At 39.3% G+C, this 21,040-nt stretch overlaps 1 long non-coding RNA gene and 1 pseudogene across 1 annotated transcript; both read right to left on the bottom strand.

Annotated features, from left to right (window-relative positions):
• Window positions 1-1,114: 1,114 nt before the first annotated feature.
• Window positions 1,115-20,822, bottom strand: LOC141003340 (uncharacterized; annotated as a pseudogene).
• LOC141003223 (uncharacterized) lies at window positions 9,284-11,179 on the bottom strand. Its single transcript, XR_012179698.1, has 3 exons — window positions 10,988-11,179; window positions 10,096-10,314; window positions 9,284-9,707 (listed from the first exon to the last, which is right to left on the bottom strand). It is a non-coding gene; the product is annotated as an uncharacterized lncRNA (long non-coding RNA).
• Window positions 20,823-21,040: the final 218 nt, after the last annotated feature.

Raw genomic sequence — 21,040 nt, 5'->3', positions numbered from 1 at the left:
ATACTGAGCCACCCCTTCAAGAATGTCATGCATAATGTCCAAAGAAAAATTATGACATATAACATGAAAGAACTGTAGGCTGTTAAGAGTCGAGTTCTTCGAATTCTTTTTTAAACCAAACACAGATAACTTCTGTGGGTCTGACAGCAACTCATTGCAGTGCATTTCAAAAAGTTCCTTTCCCGCAAGATTATCTTGGGGTCATCCTCATTGTAAACATTCTGGGCATCATCTTTTTCTATCAAACATAAACGACAAAAATAACGTCCACTGAAAGATTCTGTAAATCCCAGAATTGCATGCATCCTAGAACAACTGGATTTGTAAAGAATTCTGGTGTTTAGAGAACAATGGATTCATCAGCATTTCAGCACATTAATTTTATCATTTCTAAAATTGGTATGTAAACAAATGTATTGTTCACTGGGACTTGATCATAAGTACCTGTTTGTTTATTTTGCCTTGTATCAAATTGAATTCCTAGAAATTTTTCTACTGGCTCCACAACACCCCATTTCTTGTTGAAATAATTCAATCTTTTACTTTCAGTATTGAAGTTAACAAATGGGTTTTCAAAAGTCTCCAGAACTTTTTCCAATGTAGCTCTTACAGGATTATCTTTAGGCACAGCAGACAGTACTTGCTGCTTAACCTGAGTGTGCAGTCCACTAGCAAGTTCTTCCAAATCACCAACAACTGATGAAACAACACTATTTGCTATGCCACTTCCTTGTAGTTTAGCAATAATTGAAGCACAAATATTTTCTGTATTTTCTTTGTTCCTTTGACCTGATCCATTGTCCTCAAAACACTCGGACTCTGGGTTCTGCATGGCACTTGTTCCAAGAACTTCTGAGGTATCTTGGGGCATGTGGAAATTAGTTTGAAATGACTCTGGCCTTGCTGCATCTCCACTTTGACAAGAATCCTTCTCATGAGAACAAATTAAATGTTTTTTGAAACCTGAATATGTTGAAAACTGACGGCTACAACGATCTTGTGCACAAACTAACTTAAACCTGGTGCTAGGATAAAAACTGTGATCAAGTCTTAGATGAGAGATCAAGGACTGACAGGGAACATGCACAGCTTGACAAATGAAACACTTAAACATTTAAGTACTGTAGTTGAAGACTTTAGCACGAAACTCACAAACTCTGGGAGACTCATTTGTTGTTATTACATCAATATTGAAAACTGTTGTTTGCACGAAGGTGAAGAGCTGGCCCAGGTACTCATTCGTACGACAGGTTGAACATGTAGTGGGATTTAAACAGTTTGTCAAATGCACCCAACGAGCTAGTGGCTTGGCAGGGGTTGAGCTGTTTGTCCACAACAATGTAGAGTGTCGATCCTGTTCCTGGTTCGACCAACAGCAAGGATGTATGGTTGTCTACCATCTCTTCTCCGAAGGTGTTCATCCAAGCTGCAGCATGACTAAAAACTAGTGTTGTGATGTTCACGAACGAACCGATTCTTTTGAACGGCTCGTTAACATGAACGATGGGAACCGAGTCGCAGCTGGGAACCGTTCTTTTTTTTTTATATGACTGTGCGTTTCACGCAGATGCACACAAAAGCTCCTCCTTTGCTCCTCCCCTGAGTGGGACAGAGAACAGGAGGGAAAAAAAGTTACATGGGGAGGAGCGCAGCCCAGCTGCAAGGTGCTTATTAGATATGCAAATGTAGCATGACGCCACCTGAGTTGTGCATGCTGCCTTTGCGTAAAAAAACCCAAAAAAAAACCAGAAACACGTGACTGCCCCTGCCTCGGAGAGCAGAGCAGCTGCAGCGGTCTTAATCAGGAGGAGGACAGTCAGTCTGTTGTGTGTCGTGATAATCAATATTTCAGAATAATTCAAACTCAGATATTGGTGGGATATCTAATTTTGTATTATTTTGTTCCAAATCTCACCCCATCATACCTCCCAGTGATTATCTCCAAGACAAAATGAGTTACCACCAGGCTGGCTTCTTAAAACTTAATAAATATAAAAATCAGTCGGCTCTTTGAAGGGAACGGCTCACCAAGATCCGGCTCCCCTCAAAGAGCTATAAATCCCATCTCTACTAAAAACAGTACGGTAACATCAACACATTACACTATCAAGTTTTCAACTGCTCACTTGGGTCTGTACATCAGCAAAGTTGAGTTGTTAAACAAGCCATGACAAACTGTGTGTGTGTGTGTCTATAGAGAGAATTTAGTTCCGTTATTATTCAATCAAATAGAATAGATTTGAAACCAAAAAAGAGATTTGAGAGCAAAAGAGAGTAAGTGGCAATCAATTTTTTTTTTTTTGAGATCGAAACAGAACAGGTTGCAATTGAAAAAAAAATATGAGAGAGCATATTTCTTCAACTTCAATCAAAACTAGTGTTTGTAAGTAAAAACATACGACCATTTTGCTTATAAATCAGTCCTATTTGCTTTCAAGTTGAAAACCTTTGCTTGCAAATCAGTCCTCTTTGCTTGCGAGCTATAAAGTTTAGTTTGCAAATCAGTCCTCTTCCCTTGCAAGTTCTAAAGTTTTGCTTGCGAATTCAACTGCACTTGATGGCGGGGCCTACGCTGGTAGATGAGAGAAGAGTTTCTATTGGTTGGTTTGACCTGGCTCCAGCGCCAGCTACGCCTTCCGCATTACACCCACTTCTCCCTTGTGCTGTGCTGCTTGGAAGTAAGTTGATAGCCTGTTGCTCTTGAAACATTTTCCATAAGTAATGAATTGCACTATATATCGTTGGCTACAGCCTGCCTTACATTCACAACAACAACAACACAAGTAATGAATTATAACGCCCTGCTGCTGCAAGTACACTGATTAGCAGCAACATGGTTGTCTCTGCTAGTCACGGCCTGAGCAGAGTAACCTAATGAGTGAGTGAATTACAGGGAGGCGTATACAACGTAGGGCTGTGATTTAAACATTTAGTGTTGCATGGTACTTGCGGTGCCAAAACGTCACGGTTCCTACACAACAGTACTACCGTGGATTACTGAACTATAGCTGAACGTGGTGCCAGTTTCCACTGTGTAGCGGGCTGCTGCTACTCCTCCTGGCTCCCGTTCTCACTACAGCTGTTCTAATGTCAACAAACACACGTGGCGAATAATTTAACAAAATCACGCACATATTTCTAACCAGCCAACATTACTGGTCTATACAGGAGCAGCTGCGTCAGACGGTCCGACTTAAATGACACTGAATGATGCTTTTGACCTCCGAGATGTAGAATGTGTAGGCTATAGAAGAGAAACACAAATTTCAGCACCACTGATCTGTATAATCAGACCAAAAGACATGTCCTGTGATTTTAAGGCTCCTTTCATAATTAATAGAGGCTCGTATAATGTAGGCCTAATATATTTATTTATGTTATGTTATGATACAAAAAATACAGATATTATGACCCCTCAATGATCATGCTTTACTTTATTTTCATGACAGAATGGATAACCAAACTGCAAGATCACAAATCCAGGTAGGCTATGCATGCACATATATGTATTGTCATTGTGGTGGGAATAGCTGTATTGTACAGCTTGTGCAGTACCGGAATCAACTGTTAAGACCTTATATATCGATTTCGAGTATCTGCATTTGGTGTGCACCCAGGAGTTGCAATTCATTCGAGCTGGGGCAGCTTATCTTGACGTCCCTGAGTCTGTGTTGGACCATGTACAACAGCTGTCTGAAGTTGTCAGGAATCATCTATCACACAGTACGGTAGGGCTGAATGATTTATCGTTTTCTGATCGAAATTGCGATTTCAGACAACGCAATCATGTGATCGCCAAAGCTGCGTTTTTTGCAGCGCTCCTGACTGACCCAGGATCTGTTGTGTCAACTATTTTACACATACATGCCGTCTCTTTACCATCCTGCCAAGCTCACAGCGGAAACACAACCAATTTATACCGGCATTTGCATGACGAGTGCATGACGAAAAAGTCTGGTGAAACGTCCGGTGAAAATGATACTCAGGCCCACTGTAGCAAACAGACTACAATTACAGCATCTTTTGCCAACTTGGGAACTTGGGGCAGGATCAAGAAATAAGACTCAATAGTGACACGACGGCCGTTGCGGCCGTTAGGGTAACTGCAGCCATCAGCCGTGCATGCTTCTTGTTAATAAGTACATTTGGAAGCAATTTTTAACTTTAGTTTTCATCCTTGCATTAGAGTAATAGCATTTAATGTTTTAATGTTACTGTATATTGTGAATATTGCACTGAAGATTGATTTGAAGGAAATCGTGAATCAAATCGAAATTGCAATATCTGCTAGAAAAATCGCAATTAGATCTTTTCCTAAAATCGTTCAGCCCTACAGTACGGCCCCTCCACTGTTTGATGATGTGGCTGTTGTTGAATGGAGTGGGAGTGTGGGGCGACCCTGCCTCAACATAGACAGACAAACGCTGCTGAATCTTCTTGGTACAGAGTTACCACTGACATCTCTAGCGAATCTCCATGGGATTTCAAGATCTACCCTTTACAGACGAATGCAAGAGCATAACCTCTCTGTCAGAGAAGGGTATTCAGACATCCCTGATCATATTCTAGATTTAAAGGTTAGGTCAGTGAAAGCAAGATTGCCCCATGCTGGCTACAGGCTAGTCAAAGGATCCCTTAGATCAATGGGTTACCGGATTCCATGGAGAAGGAGTAGTAGCTCGAATGGTCCAGCTGTCTTGCATTGCAAGACGGACGTACTCCATTCCTGCTCCTCTGTCACTTGCCCACATCGACACAAATCACAAGTTAATCCGGTGTGTTTTTGCCTACTGAACTTCTTCTAATCAATTGTGAATTGATGTCACTCACTTGTAATATCAGTGATGACTAATGTAGAGGCTAAACCTAGTGCTTAAAGCCACTGAGGGGCTGCATAGAGGGCTGAACTTAGGTTGACGCGTTTGCCGAACACTGCGAGACACAGACGACTTCGGAATCGGTTAATTTGCGATCATGGTTTATTTTTCTCACCAAAACATCTTCTAGTGTGAACAAAGTCCATGCACCATTACCGATGCGACTCGCCTGCCGCAGCATGACAGAGCGGTCGAAAACTGTGTGCTCTTCCCCTTTGCAGCAACTGACCCCTGACCCCGGAACAATAACTCCCACCTATGTAGACTCCCCTTTCGTGGTGCGCTGAGGACACCTACTGGCCCCATACAGACACGCAGTCACACGGAAATGGCTCATACAACTAACAATCAACTTTTTTGTAGGTACAACATTGTGATTTATGGAGCAATTGATGGCTTCTCGAGGAAGGTAATCTTTTTTCACAACCTTGTTCACCATTTTTTGTTTTGAGCCACTACATGAACCACTACACACACTTTGTTACAGATATTTTATCTGGACACAGCAGGAAACAACAGAGCAGAGACAGCTTTGCAATTCTTCATGGATGGAGTTCAGAAATGTGGATGGCCATAAAGGTAAGTGCAGTTGTTCAGAAGAAATGTGACAAGATTTTGTTGTCAACACACAATGTTAGCAGTAGTAAACTGAAAAATAATAATCCATGTTCCAAACAGCTGGAGTGACTGACTGATCACTATTCCTCATCAGTTCAATGTTATTTTACTCAATGTCTAATTTAAGTCTATTTTTGAGGTACTTGTAGTTCTCGAGTGCATTTCCATTTTATGTTAATTTGTAGTTCCACTCCACCACATTACATATATGTAATACATAATATGTAATACTTTCTATCCCGCTACATTTGATGGTTAAATATGAAACCTTTCTGTCTCATGTATTCAGGGTTACATTTCTGATGTCTGAGTTGTTAACAGCTCCGCAAATGATTTTTCATTCTAAACTTCTTTCATGGTTTCATGTCAATAAATGTTTAAATAATCAAATATTTCACCTAAAGTCAAAGGTTAGAAAAAAAAGTAATTCCTCTCCCATTAATCATCTCACCACCCCTCAAATTTCTCTGCTAGCCTTTTGGCGTGGCATGGGACTTAAGTTGTAAACAACTGGACTAAAATTAGTGCATATAAAGTGTAAACAATTTCCACCTCCAGTAGCTAAAACCTTAACATGCTGTTCCAACACTAATGCTTCACTATTAAAAATCTAAATATGTCATACATAATAATGTATCAGTCAGAGGGATCAAAACACTACTTTTACCACAATACAGTGAGCTGATAATAATTATGGACTTTAACTGTAGCATTTTTCTACAGAGAACTTCTACTTGAAATTCAGTATTTTTACACTGTTGTATTGGGAGTTTGGCTTAACAACATTATTTTTTTCTATTCTGCAAAACACAGGCATTTCATGTTCAATCTCACTGCGAATTATTAAAGGGGAATTGTCATTTTTTACAACCTGGACCTTATTTCAAGCATAAAATACGATCATTTACTCACCCAGATAACTTTGGTGTCATTTGGAGTCGTTCGGACGAAATTAGATCCAGTGGAGCGCCGCGTATATCCATATAATGCGAGTGATCGGGGCACCGAAGCGCAGCCTCTATATAACGCATTATCTGCTGCGAAACTAGTTCATTTCACCAATATTTTGTTATGATACGCTAGCGCTATTCCCCTCTGAGTCCGGGGTTGCCAGTTATCAACATCCGGGGTCTGTAGGTTGACCTACTAACCTCTTAAATAGATAGATCGATATATATTCCTCCACTCTCACTTTATGTCTCTGAACTCCCTGGCACAAGATGTGATGACTAACCTGTGACCGTCTGTGTAAGACTGGCTTTTCAATTCAAGCTTCGGGGACCAAACTACACCAGCTGCTTTCACACAACTGACTGCACTCCGTGTTCTTGCTCTGTCCTACATTTTTTCTTTTTGTACATATATGATGCATCTAGTCTGGCATGGTGTCCCACAATGTGCATGGAATCTTCTCAACCTATCATAATTAGTTGTTCTAGCTTAGTATCCAAAGCTAGATGTTTTACTCTTTATAGTAATCTGTGCTGTCCCAATGTGTTGTTTCCACCACAAATCCAGCAACCAGAACACCCACCAACATTGTGTGAGTATGATGTGGATTGTAACAGAAGTCAGTCAGGATAACTCAAATGTCATTGTGGCCATTTGTGCATTTCTGTCTTCCTACACTGTTTTAGCTGATCCACTGAATAGTTACAAATATATCCTTATGTTATTCTTTGTAGCTTGTTATATTGAAAATTAAATAGTAGCACTGCCAAAGCTCTGCCAAAAGGCAAAACAATAAACACATTTCCATTCCTGTTAAATTGACGCAATAAAAGCCTCCTGTTTATTTGTCAGCTGAAATATTTTAATATGAAAGAGAAGCAGCCAAGTAACTTTGATTTCTCATCCACATAAAAACAAATACAGATTTGAGTGGATACATCATCCACATTAACAAAAACACATTTCAGTGGAGGTAGACTTGAATGCTAAAATGGAACAACTTTTAGTATCCATAACATTGGTCACAGTACAGTATTAATTCAATTAAACAGTACCACTGAATCTCTTATGGTTCTTTAATTCGCAGTACAACTGAATGAGAAGCAACCAGGTAACTTCTATATGAGAAGTAGTTGGTTGCTTCTAATTCAGCTGTACTGCGAATTAAAGAGCAGTATGGAAAAAACAATAGTAGTACACAATCTAAAACAGTTACATAATGCAAAAACAGGCATTTGTGACAGAGACTGGATGATAGAGAGGGTACTGGGGGGTGGGGGGTACTACAATAACATCAATATTAACGTTAACTTACACATTAACTTGAATTCACTTATTTATTCTTCACAAATAAATTCTCAACAGTTTTAACAAACCACATCACACTCTGTCAAATCCTGCACCATTTGATTGCAGTTTGCAGTAGTGTTTTGAAGGATTCAGTCTTTGATGTGGGCGACTGGAAATGTGATAGTGTCAGTGCAAGCACCGACAGTTGGAAAGCAAATACTATGAGTCGGCATGTCATTCATACATTCATGATTAAACTTCACAGTGATACTGAATTTCTGCCGCTCCGCTAAAAGCAGATGTCTGTGGGCTTGACCCGTCATCCACTGCATGACTGAGGATACAGTCAGGGTATCTTCTCTACGATCAGGGTGTGCATCTTGAAAAGACAAAAAGCTTAAGTCGTAAGAAATCTGTTCAGTCATTTTATATGCCAACAATTTGGTGAATTGCTCAGTGTTTTTCAGCAGCCTGGGTTGGTTTGCTGTAAATGCTCATGTAATTTTTTGTTAACAGCAGGCCTGAAGGAAAATTAGTGTAGTACTTGTGATTTTTCTTTATTCTAAACTGCACTACTAGTTAAAAAAGGTAAACATCTGTGAGCTATCTTCTCAGCAAAAAGCAGTTTGGCTAAGTAAATAAGTGCAAAAGTATGGGATGTTTAGAGGGTAAATCTTTCAAGAGTTCAGAAATGTAAGTGGGAGCTTGTCCATGAATGGCCTGATAGGTGATAACCAATATTTTAAAATGAATCCTGAAATAAACTGGAAGCCAGTGCAGAGAAAACAAGATGGGGGTGATATGGCATTCTACTACTTACTTTAAATTGAAGGTTGTACATACCTTCAAGTTCAAGAAGGAAGTCCTGAAAGTACTCCAAGATTTTCCGTTCTTTCACATGCTTACTTGAACCACTTGAGCTGAAGTTCAGGGCCAGATGGGAAAGGATGTAATGTGAGTCCACCTAGATTTAAAAAAAAAAAGGTAATCTGAGATTCCCTGATAATTACCCGCTTAAGAAGCAAGGGGTAAGCTAAGGAAATACCATGTAGTACAACTTGTAAAAACCTCGAAGCTATACTGTACAATAGCATACCAAATCATTGTCTCCAGCGATGAGGGGCTGCGACACACTTCCAGCCTTGTCTGTATCACTTTGATGAGGTTATACACTTTCAGGCCCTCACGTAGTTGTTGGAGTATGGGCATTTGTCGTCACATGAAGTCAAATTGTCCTGAATACAGAAAAATTAACTTCACACTATTGCCTAGGTGTAGCACTGAAATGGTGGGAAGGTACGACCAAAAACAATGATCTGCAGATCATTGTTTTTGGTCGTCTGACATTTTTTTCCACAAAAACTTGCATGAACCTCTTGCAAATAGGGCATTGGACCTTATCTTCCTGCATGCAGGCATATGAATTAACAACCTGAGCAAAAAGCTACAGGCAAACTCTTATCATCAAAACAGTAAAACAGTGACAGTAGTACAGTAAAAAAAAAAAGAAAAGTGCTGTACTTGTTGATGGCTGTTGTCCTCACAGGTTGATGAGGCAGATCCAGATGTAGATTGGTCAACAAAGATCAAATCTTCATCCTAGATGTAAAACAAAACAGATGCAATAACAGCTCTTTAATATTATGTCAGAGCTAAACTAGGGGTGTTAAAAACTTTCAACAGTAACTTTTAGCAGACTACTGTGCCACTGTCATTCAGTCTATTCAACAGACTTCATATTTGTTACAAGATAAGCTATATTTGGTTCACAGCTTAAAGATGGCTCAAACAGTCAATATACACACATATTAAACTTGTACTAACTTTGATAATTAACAGTAAGACATTGCACCTGTGTTTCAGGGCTACACTGCACTACACAATCATTGTGTTGCAATCCTTGCAGCTAGCCTTTGGCATGAGGGCAAACTCAGGAGCACTAGCAGGGAGAGGTGTAAGGTCAAGTTCGTCCTGAAGAGGAACAATAACAGGACAAACTTCCCTCCCCCTGAAGCACTTCTTAATACGGCCCCAGTGTAGCCCTCAGCCTCTAAAGGAAAAATTGAAAGTTTCCTCCTTCCATTTCCACCTATTAAAATGACAAACAATATAAGGACATAAACCATGATGTATTCATGTTTTTCTGCAGTATTAACACAGCAAACATAAAAGAAGTTGCATTTTAAGTACAGTAATTATGTACCTGCTGCTTTAGAAAGGAGCCACCTGTCCTGGAGCTGTGTCATCCTGGGGAATGTCTTCACCACCAAATATTTTTTGAGGTATATGAAAGGCATTGCACAGAACCCTTGATGACACAGGCAATTAGGCAATGTACTTGCTTCAACATGCATAATACCTCAACATGTGATATGTCAGAATCTACTGACACAGTCCTCTTCCCCAGGCCAGCTTACATAAAAGTTAACTCCTCCTTGGGGTTTGGAGTTACTTCCACATTAGATCCAAGTAAAAAAAGGAAACATCGAACAGCTTCCATATCTTCACAGCCTTGGCTGTAGGCATTTGACCTCTGGGGAGTGCTCTTTTCTTGCCTCGGAAGAATCCAGGGAAAGACCTGTGTGATTGTAGAAAAATAATGTTATTAGTTCCAACTTAAAGGAAGCCGACTGTCAAGCCACATGCACCACATCCAAGTACCAGAGAAAATAATACAGATAAACAAATTAAACCACACAACCTAAATCAGCAGCTCCATCATTGCGCTACCATCATGGCAAAGCCAGAGTAATGTAATTTATTTTACCTGAATAATCCCATACCATTAATGGTGAAATTGCAGGTACAGTATAATGTCTACAGTAGAAACAATGTAGAAAAAGTAGTAAAAATGTACAGTGTTAAAAGCCTAACTTGGTCATGTTCTCTCCACATGAAGAGAAGAGACTGATCCTGATAAAATACATGTAACGTGAAAATGTGCATTTACATGACACATTTAGGTGGTCAGTTTACATGGGTGCAAAACTGTCTACCTGGCCCTTTCAGTATGGACTGAGAGTCGCTGACTCTGTCCCTGTCCCTGTCCCTGTCCATGTCCCTGACTTTCATTCGGCATCGCCCTTGAAATCAGAGACAGGAGGTGTCTGGCTGTCTCTGTGGCTTCACGTGCATCATACTGGAAAGGGATTTCACATGTATGGACATTGGTAAAAAGGACATCAGTACATTACAGTACAATGCATTACTGTCACTTAGGCTGCACAGAAACAAATTAAGCAATGACTTACCCTAGCTTGTGACTGCTGTTGGTTTTCCATTCTGGCATTAAAAGAAAAACGGACGTATTATTTTGACAGTATTTATGTAACATTGCATAACAATAAAAGTCATGGTCAATAAAAAACAACAGCGAATGAAGATCAATGTAGTGTTCCCAATGAATCTGTAGATCCATTCCATAATATTACAGACACATAAATCTGAGTTTGGTAATGTGCGTGAATTTGTTAAATTATTCGCCACGTGTGTTTGTTGATATTAGAACAGCTGTAGTGAGAACAGGAGCCAGGAGGAGTAGCAGCAGCCCGCTACACAGTGGAAACTGGCACCACGTTCAGCAATCCACGGTAGTACTGTTGTGTAGGAACCGTGACGTTTTGGCACCGCAAGTACCATGCAACACTAAATGTTTAAATCACAGCCCTACGTTGTGTACGCCTCCCTGTAATTCACTCACTCATTAGGCTACTCTGCTCAGGCCGTGACTAGCAGAGACAACCATGTTGCTGCTAATCAGTGTGCTTGCAGCAGCAGGGCATTATAATTCATTATTTGTGTTGTTGTGAACGTACGGCAGGCTGTAGCCAACGATATATAGCGCAATTCATTACTTATGGGAAACGTTTCAAGAGCAACAGGCTATCAACTTACTTCCAAGCAGCACAGCACAAGGGAGAAGTGGGTGTAATGCGGAAAGCGTAGCTGGCGCTGGAGCCAGGTCAAACCAACCAATAGAAACTCTTCTCTCATCCACCAGCGTAGGCCCTGCCCATCAAGTGCAGTTGAATTCGCAAGCAAAACTTTAGAACTTGCAAGCAAAGAGGACTGATTTATAAGCAAAATGGTCGTATGTTTTTACTTACAAACATTAGTTTTGTTTAAGTTGAAGAAATATGCTCTCTCATATTTTTTTCTCAATTGCAACCTGTTCTGTTTCGATCTCAAAAAAAATTTTTGATTGCCACTTACTCTCTTTTGCTCTCAAATCTCTTTTTTGGTTTCAAATCTATTCTATTTGATTGAATAATAAAGGAACAAAATTCTCTCCATATGTGTCTGTCTGTGTGTATGCGCGTGCGCGTCTGTGTGTGTGTGTGTGTGTGTGTGTGTGTGTGTGTGTCCCCCAAAGAATCCTCGCTGTTGAGGAATTGTAGCCAACATGAAGACATTCAGTTTAGTCCTTTTGTTTGACTATGCCTTTCCAAGTCATTTCAAATTGAGTTAATACATATAAAATACTAGCTAATTGGATAAAATAAAAGACATGCATACCTTGTGAAAGTGCAACATTTTGTCCACTGCATCACTGGGGCTTATCTTGGTCCTCTTCTGTCCAGCTGTGGGTGGCAGGAGATGGAGACGGAGCAGCAGAGAAGCCATGTCACTGTCCCAGGCTATCAGGAGGATAATGAGGTGAAACAAGCCATTAGTATCAAGTTGGAATGCAAAAAGTAACCAGCACTTGCTGTTAGGAATAAAAATCCATCATAGCGATTAGCTTACTGGTGTCATCGTTCTCTGTCAGTTTCTCAGCAGTTTTTAGAAGTCGGCACACCTCAATTGACTGAGTCAGGCGTCTGGCCTCATTGATGACCTTGGGCCTGAAAGTTGTGTCCCACTTCTCAAGCATCTTGGAGGCTGTTTCAGCTCCAAACAGCAGAAGGAAGTCTTGATTCAGCTGTTGATCACATAAGCATATAACAGGGTTTCTGCAGGTTTGAACAAGTCAAATTTAAGACTTTAAGACCTTTTTGAACTAAATTTAAGACCTACACGAAGTACGAAACAGTAAGGAAAAATAAAGTCCCAGAATTACTTTAAAAAATAACTAAATTTATTGCCATTCACAGAGCAACTCAAACAATGAAGAATGGAGTGAGTGTGTGTCAAGGTTATTATAGTTTTTAAATTTCAGTAGTTTTTATTTTAATTTGGTTTTTCAGTTTGCTTTTTATTTCAGTTGAGGGTCCTCTTGCAGAGCGTACACTGCGCTTCAGATTCATTATTATGCGGCTTTTAACCAACTGAATTCTGGTTGTTCAAGCCAACACACTAAACACTTTCCCATAGTGTAGCAGATTCCGCAGTCGAAGTCTTTCCGGAACTGGCAAAGTGTATGGCGATAAATTCCGACCGGGCTGTTGGCAAAATGTCACTTATGTTCCTGGATACTTCAGAAAGAAGTACAACACACGGAGCTAACTGTGAATCTCACAACACGTTTCCCAAAAACAAAAAACAAAAAACAAGGCGATGACGGAAGCGGTAAATGAACGTTCATATTTAAGACCTAACTAAATGTAATTTAAGACCTATATGCAAAATATAGATGTATTTAAGACTTTTTAAAGGCCTTCATTTTAGATACATGAATTTAAGATTTTAAGACTTTTTATGGATGCGCGGACACCCTGATATAAATACACAAATTTCAAAAAAGGTCAGAGTATTGTACTTGCATTCAAGCAACAAAACAATGAAGTGTAAATAAATAAAATGGACAACTCACCAGCCCTTTGACATCTAAAAACCGTGGAAATGACATCTGTGGTTCTCTGTGGGTCATGGACTAGGTCTTGGCGATATTGAAAGGTCATCTTCATCTTCTGAAACACACTTGCTTCATCATGAGAGTGAATGAGAAATGATATGGCTTCCCTGCAGGCATCTCCATCAAGCTGCTCAGGCAAAGTGGCTGCCAATCTTCAGCGCTTTGGTCCTTGTGCTTGAGCCACTGTAGCTGTCTTGGCTGGTCTTTTTACTGTATTCCTGGACATGGTCTTAAGGTGCCATGCTAAATATCCAGTGCCTTTCTCCGCATCATAGAAGTGCTCCTGTTAAGATATTTATAAAACATCATTACAAAAGTCTTATCATTCCTTGATTTTACAAAAAATGTGGTAACAGTATTAATAAAAGGATAATCACTTTAAAGTAGGTTTGCCATTTTCTAATTCATGTGTAGTATCCTATTGCCCGAATTCATTGCAATTGCAAGACGAGGCATTTTCACTCATTTGATGTCATTTTGCATCATAATGACAATCTTTATGGCAGAGTTGAACTTTTTGTAGCATACTCAAGTTTAAAATATTTTGTTAGACTTAGGTGGTGTCAATTATTTTCTACAAATACAAGAATGTAGAAATGTCAACACTATTTTGATTAGTATCTGTGATGCATCAATCATTTTAACTAAAATCCCCAAAACTGTAAAACAGTAAAACTGGTGTGTTTTCTGGAAGTAATAATTTTTTTAACTTAAATAGCCCATAGGAGAAAAAGGATCCTTCAGTGAAGGAAAGAGTGTTACAATTCCCAGGGCATACTTCTCCTTATGTTTACGGGAAGGCATCCTCCTTTAGAAACAACATTCCAAATCAGTTTATACTGCATCAAACCCCAATAGATGTTATCTGATGATACTGCTTGTAGGAACACATGTCTATCGCCTCTGTATGATGTTGAGGCCCCGTTTTTCTTTTTAACTCTCTTCATCTGTAAGAAAACTATTCACAGGAAAGAGGTGACGGCCAGTCTGACCCCTTCTCAATAAAGCTTCTCAATAAAGCCTTCAGATGGCGACCCTTTTTAATTAATTTACAACTTACAACCCATTTGTCCCTTCTTCCCCCTCAAAACAGATAAACTCCTCTCTCTGGCCAAGCTGAATGAGTTCAGCATGGATTCGTCTACTTTCTTCACATCAGGAGGGACAGAGAAACTGTTTCGTGACAAGGATGTGTTAATATCAAATGTCTTTGCAATTGCAAATTAGGTATCTCTCTCACACTCTCTCTCCACTCTCCACAGTGAAAGGACCCTGGAAACCTCTTCCTTGTTGTTCTAATCCTCCTTTGTGATTTTTGAAGCATCTGGTTTCACTGTGTGATATTCCAATCTATAATGGTTTCTGCACTGATTTTTTTTATATATATCGTTAAGTATCACAACCTGATTCAGAGGAAGTGAATTTAATTTAATTAATCTTGTACTGAGTAACAATGGAAGATCTGCCCGGCCAGCGTTTCATCCTCTCGTTATTTCATTCAAGAAAGTTGAATTAGTTTAAGAATCAGATGCTTAAGAGCTACCACTCAAACCAAGAAGAAAAACATCTTTAATAAAGACTACCATCATTGGTAAAGACTTGCAGTAGCCCTCTGCTTCAACAAACCGTGTGAGCGGTTTGCAACGACAGAAAGACTTTGTGCCAAGCCGAGATTGGTCCTGCCTCCAACGCTCACAAGCGGTGCCATTCCGCTGAGCAGCGGACCGAGATCATCATCAGCTGAGTGCTGGACGAGTTGCGCTCTTCCTCCGACATCGGAACGAGGGCGTCACCCACTGTGAAATCGGACGAACCGCGACTTCCCTCTGGCTCTTGGACCGGCACTGCAAGCCCGAAGTCGAGCTACGAACTCCGGAGGAAAGACCGAAAGTTGTGGACGTCCCAACTCTTCGGACATAGTAGGCTAAGCACCTTGCACACTGTTGGATTCACATGCATGAAAGAGTTGGTGTCTTTTTGGCTTCTGATTCATATCTTTTAGCTTAAGAGGAATTCGGTTAGGGTCTCGTTAATATTAAAATTACTCTCGTAATATTTGAGCGCTTCCCCGACCCTGATTTCACCATCCGCCCATGTCCATATAATCCCATTACTTTAATCATCACAGTCTCCACATTTTCTGTTATCATTGTTGTTTGTTTAAATCACCATTTCATTTATTTACCCTGATTTATCTAGTTAATAAACATATTTAACCGTATGTCGTTGTCTGTGCAGGTTTGTTTTTAATGTGGAGAACCGATGGAAACTGTGTAGCAATCCCTGCTTCATTTATGAGATTTAATACATTGATTTAAAATTGATTAGAATTGCTCCAAGTTAACCTTGTCCGGTCAGATTTGATTAATTCCCTCCGCATTCAAATAGACAAAACATCGGAGGTGGTGCCCCATTTAATTTAATTTAATTTAATTTAATTTAATTTAATTTAATAAGTTTATTTGTATCAGGGACAATGTACAAAATAACATAAGTCTCGAGATGGGAGAAGATGCTTTGTACCAGATTTAGCTTACTAGCCACTTTCCATCCGTAGTCCCTGGGCAGGTGAGTAAGAACAAAAAGAGAAAGGACAAAAATTGTCAACTTACATAACAGACCAAACATCCATACAGATATGCGTATATACGCCCGCTCACACATCACTAACACTCATTACTAACAGGTGTAAAACATATTTCATATCAGAATGAAATAGAAGCATACAGTTATTAAAATACTTCATTCTTTGACAAAGTTAAAAATAATTTAGGTTTAAGATTAATGCTGACATGACTGGTTACTTAGGATCCATTTTTTGATGTCACGGGAAAAAACGTTGAGGTCTGTACAGAGTTTCAGATTAGTTGGGAGATTGTTCCACGATTTAACAGATTTGAAAGAAAAAGCAGATTGGGCAAAGGCAGAGCTACGCTTAGGCATGTTACAATCTCCACTTGAGACAGATCTTGAAGCTCTGATGGAGTGTTCAGAACGGAGTTTAACAAAGATTTTCAATGGGGGAGGAGCAACATTATGGATTATTTTGTACACTAAACGGACATCAGAATACATCATTAAGTTATCGAAGCTAAGCATTTTATATTTCTTAAGTATTTCACAGTGATGGTACTGTCGTGATTTTCTGTCTAAGATTTTCAGGGCTTGCTTGTGGAGTGACCTGATGGGATTCAAGACAGATGTACTTGCCTGAGACCAACAGGACATACAATAATTATAATGAGACAAAATCATGGCATTGAAATAAGTTTTAGAGGCTTCAACAGTTAATGAATTCCTGATGTTTCTAAAGTTTGATAAGTTATATTTTAGTGTATGGCTCATTTTTTTGATATGGCTTTTGAATGTGAGAGTGGGATCTAATATCACAATCAGGTATTTGAACTTATTAACATTTTTTATTATTTCTCCATTGACATAAATATTTGGAAAAACCATATTTCGTTGCTTGTTTGAGAAATACATGGTTACTGTTTTATTAGTATTTAGGGTGAGACGGGAATACTGAAGCCACTGTGTAACTTTTTCCATTGCCATTGACAACTTAGCAGCCACTTCTTCAGGATCTTTCCCAGTAGTGTACAAAACCGTATCGTCCGCATACATCAGGGTCCCTACTCCATCACACACAGATGGAAGGTCATTAATGTATGCGCTAAACAGCAGCGGTCCTAAGATGGAACCCTGCGGCACCCCCAACACACACGCTTTTAAAGACGATGTTTTATCATTAATCCGCACACACTGAGAGCGGCCGAGTAGTTAGGACTGGATCCAATTTAATACATTAACTGAAAGTTTAAATTATGACAGCTTTACGAGTACGATTTACGAGTGCTTTATTAATCGCCAGTGATTAATAAATTACATTTATTATTAGTGTATCTTCTACATGCTCATATAAAACAGGTCAAGACCATATTCTTAAAATGCAAAAACATACAATTGAAAAATGCCCCACTTGCTATGTTAATTCAATGCAATGTATTTTGAAAATTCATGATAATCTTTCTTAATATAATGTTTACAATCTAACAATTCACTTAACACTTACCCATGCCTCCAAGTCATATGGCTAGCCAATATGTTGACAAGCTGTCTCCGGGTGCGGTGAGTGAGTGACTTTTCTGCCTCATACTCGTCGATGACATCCTCACCCCCAGGTTTGCAAAGCAAGGCATTTTTTACCATCTATTTGTGTAAAAGAAAATAAAGTTTTCAGTGTACAAATCAGTCTTTCAGGATAAAAATCATTTTAACAATATACCACAAGATTAAGAGTAAAAGTTAAAATCACTGATTCAGGAGGGTTTCTCACACACAAAAATGAATCAGCAATTTCAGCAAAAAAAAATCTAACCAATTGTTTAACTGATTATGCAAGTGCAACATGATTTGTGATGAAACAATGTTGTTTCTTATCTGCCTTAGATTACTAAGTACAGAGCTATTAGCCAAACCCAATCATTCTAAATGTCACAAATACTCTGATGAGAAACTCACTTAGTTTGACACTTTATGATGGTCAACAATGTAATTTACATCTGCTGCCCTTGACTACCTCTTTTGCAGCCTCTGACTCAGAAACCTCTGTGGTAGGCCTGGGTATGACTTCAGAGCTGGACGTACGTCTGCCTATGGGAATCCCATATTCTATTCGACTGGAGTGGTCATTGTCACTTGAAGAAAGTGATGTCTTCGTATCTGTGAGGGAGGATGGTGTTGAATGATCTAAAGGAGAGAAATCTAAAAGAAATAAAAACGTAACTGTGACATGCCTGAAATGTAGCATTTGGTGGTTCCCCAGACACTGGTTAAAAATCACACCTGATCCCACATTTTCAAACTGTTTTTGCAATTAGATACAGATCTTTCTTTTAAATATATTTTTCTATAATCTACTTTGTTATAGTAGTCAAGGCAGAGACAAGAGATCTCAACTGATATTTGTGAAGCAAAAAAACCCTGAACATTGATTACAACTGATTTTATAATGAGACATACCTTCCTCTGAAATGCCGTCTTGTGTTGTTTGACTTGGACCAGGATCGATCTGTATCTCAAGAATGATGTCTTCCTCCAGTGTCTGAGCTGGGTAGTTAATAGATTTCATGTGATCAGAATCAGGTTACAAAAAATAACTACACACTTTTTCAAATATAAGATGAAGCAAAGAATACAGTTAGATTACAAAGGATTACACTTGATTTTAAAACACAGCTATTGTCAAGAAATTAAATAGTATAATCATAGACTTATGCCAGCAGTTTTTTTTCATACCCCACTGATTTGGCCAATTCTAAATGATGATTATGTTCTAATGAATATCAAAGTAAATTACTACTCACTTTTCACTGATGGTGAAAACCAATGTCGGATTTTTTTCACTTACTGTCAGGCATAAATCCGGACTGGCCTCTATCAGTTCAGAAAAGATGTCTTCCTCAACTACTTTGTTGGTTTCATCAAAAGCATCAAGTTCAGTAGCATCAGGAAGCCCAAACTTGTATTTGACTGTAGGAAGATAATCATGAAAATAGATTAAAAAATACATGATGCTGATCTTAAGGTGCAGTAAGTGATTGCATTTGTGAATATAAGTGTTGAATAGCTCTACTTTCCGACAGCTGTCAGTGCTTTAGGGTGTTTGTCAGTAACATGGATCTCCCAGTATCTCTGCTCTGCAGTAAACAGAAAATAAGTTCCTACTAGTTTTCTCCAGATTGGCTGGAAAGAGGGTGTAGGATACCAGAAAATGTCTTTTCTGTTTACTGCAGAGTGGAGGACCCATGTTTCTGACAAACACTCTGAGCTAGTGATGGCTGTCACAATGTAGACGACAATGCTAACACTTTTTGGGGGGATAGATGCAATTACTTACACCACCTTTAAACTGCACTTTAAGGATGACTGATCAAACTTTTCTCTTTAAACATCTCTGAAAATACATAATGCTTTCACTTGTGCAGTAACTGCAGCGTCAGAATGTTGCATTTTGGTCATTACCAACACCAGTGTGTACAATACAAAAAGCTTTTTTTTTTTTTGCAAATTGATACCCAAATTGAAAACCAAAAGTGCCATCCTAAATACATAAATCCTTGTCTTTATTTGTTGTGAGGGCAACTATGAGATGGCTACTCACCTTGAGCGATGAAATCCAAAAAGGTGAACCCTGACAGTAATCGAATGTACTTCTTGATATTCTGGTACTTCACCTTGAGCAACATTGCCACATCTTTAGACTGCACCTTGTAGAACAAGTGGAGAAATGTGGCTGTTAAACTTCATCAGGTGCAAGGAATTAATTTTTGAGACTAAGATGGAACCAATGTGGTCCCTGTAGGAAAGTGATGCAACGGACAGCACTCAAGCAGAAAAAACTGAGTCTCTTCTATGAATTGTAACGTTTTTTAACGTCCAGAAGGGAGCAGGCGGCGAGATGTCCGCTGCATAATTTCTGCATCCTGCTAGTGATGTTACGTTCACGAACAATCCGATTCTTTTGAACAGCTCTTTGGTATGAACAAGGGGAACCGATTTATTTGAGAGCCAAAAATTTAACCTCTTATCTTGAATAGCCACTTGAATAGCCATTCGTGGCTATTCATCATCTTTGCATTGACTATGTAAAAAATAAATAAATTAAAAGGGCTCTTGGAAAGGAACGGAGCCATAAGATCTCCCTTCAAAGAGCCGTAAATCCCATCACTACTGCCTGTTGCATGCGCCTTGCCTTGCCTGGTTCAAACGGTATATTTTCAGTGAGTGTGAACACGTATATCACGGACAATGTGTAGCCTAGTTGTGTGTTTTTGTGTGAATGAGTATAAAGGGGTGATGTCCGTGCATGATTAAACAGAAATTGTCTGAAAAGGGCCACAATTTCACTACGACGACGACAACGCCGCCACCACCACCCCTCCCCCACATTGATGCGCAGATTTAAATTTGACAAAACACTCACCATCATTTGACTTAAAAAACGCTAATTCATCCACCACTGGTCACCTTAGTACATCTTAACACATTTATTTTAGCTTAACACTTGATATTTGGCCGGATAAATAAGTTGCCACTCAATAACTTTGTTTTAAGCAATCACTTGTTGCCAGCAAACGTGAACGTAATTAACAGCTTGTCTCAACCAAGTCAATGACAATTAATTCGCTTCACACCCCATGATATGTTAACACGACTTCATACAGCGATTACCATCCCGTAGAAGTAAATATATTCGGTTCTTACCTTATTTAAGCCGTATAATCCACAGGGTCTTTGCCGTCTTCTCCTATTACCAACCGACGTGAGTGAAAAAGGCATCCAAACCGGATGTTGTGATTAACTCCGCCAGGAGTGAATGTAACTCAGTCACAGGTGTTAATATTCAACTCGCTTGATTGACAACGCTCGCAGAGCTATTTGATCACTACAAGTGTTGAAACCAGTAGGCGATTTGAGGGGGGATGCCGCCCCCCTTGCAGAGGTG

The sequence above is a fragment of the Pagrus major genome, chromosome 10 (genome assembly GCF_040436345.1).
Source record: "Pagrus major chromosome 10, Pma_NU_1.0".
Taxonomy (NCBI): Eukaryota; Metazoa; Chordata; class Actinopteri; order Spariformes; family Sparidae; genus Pagrus; species Pagrus major.
Note: the sequence above shows the minus strand (reverse complement) of the source record. Positions and strands in the feature narration are given on the sequence as shown.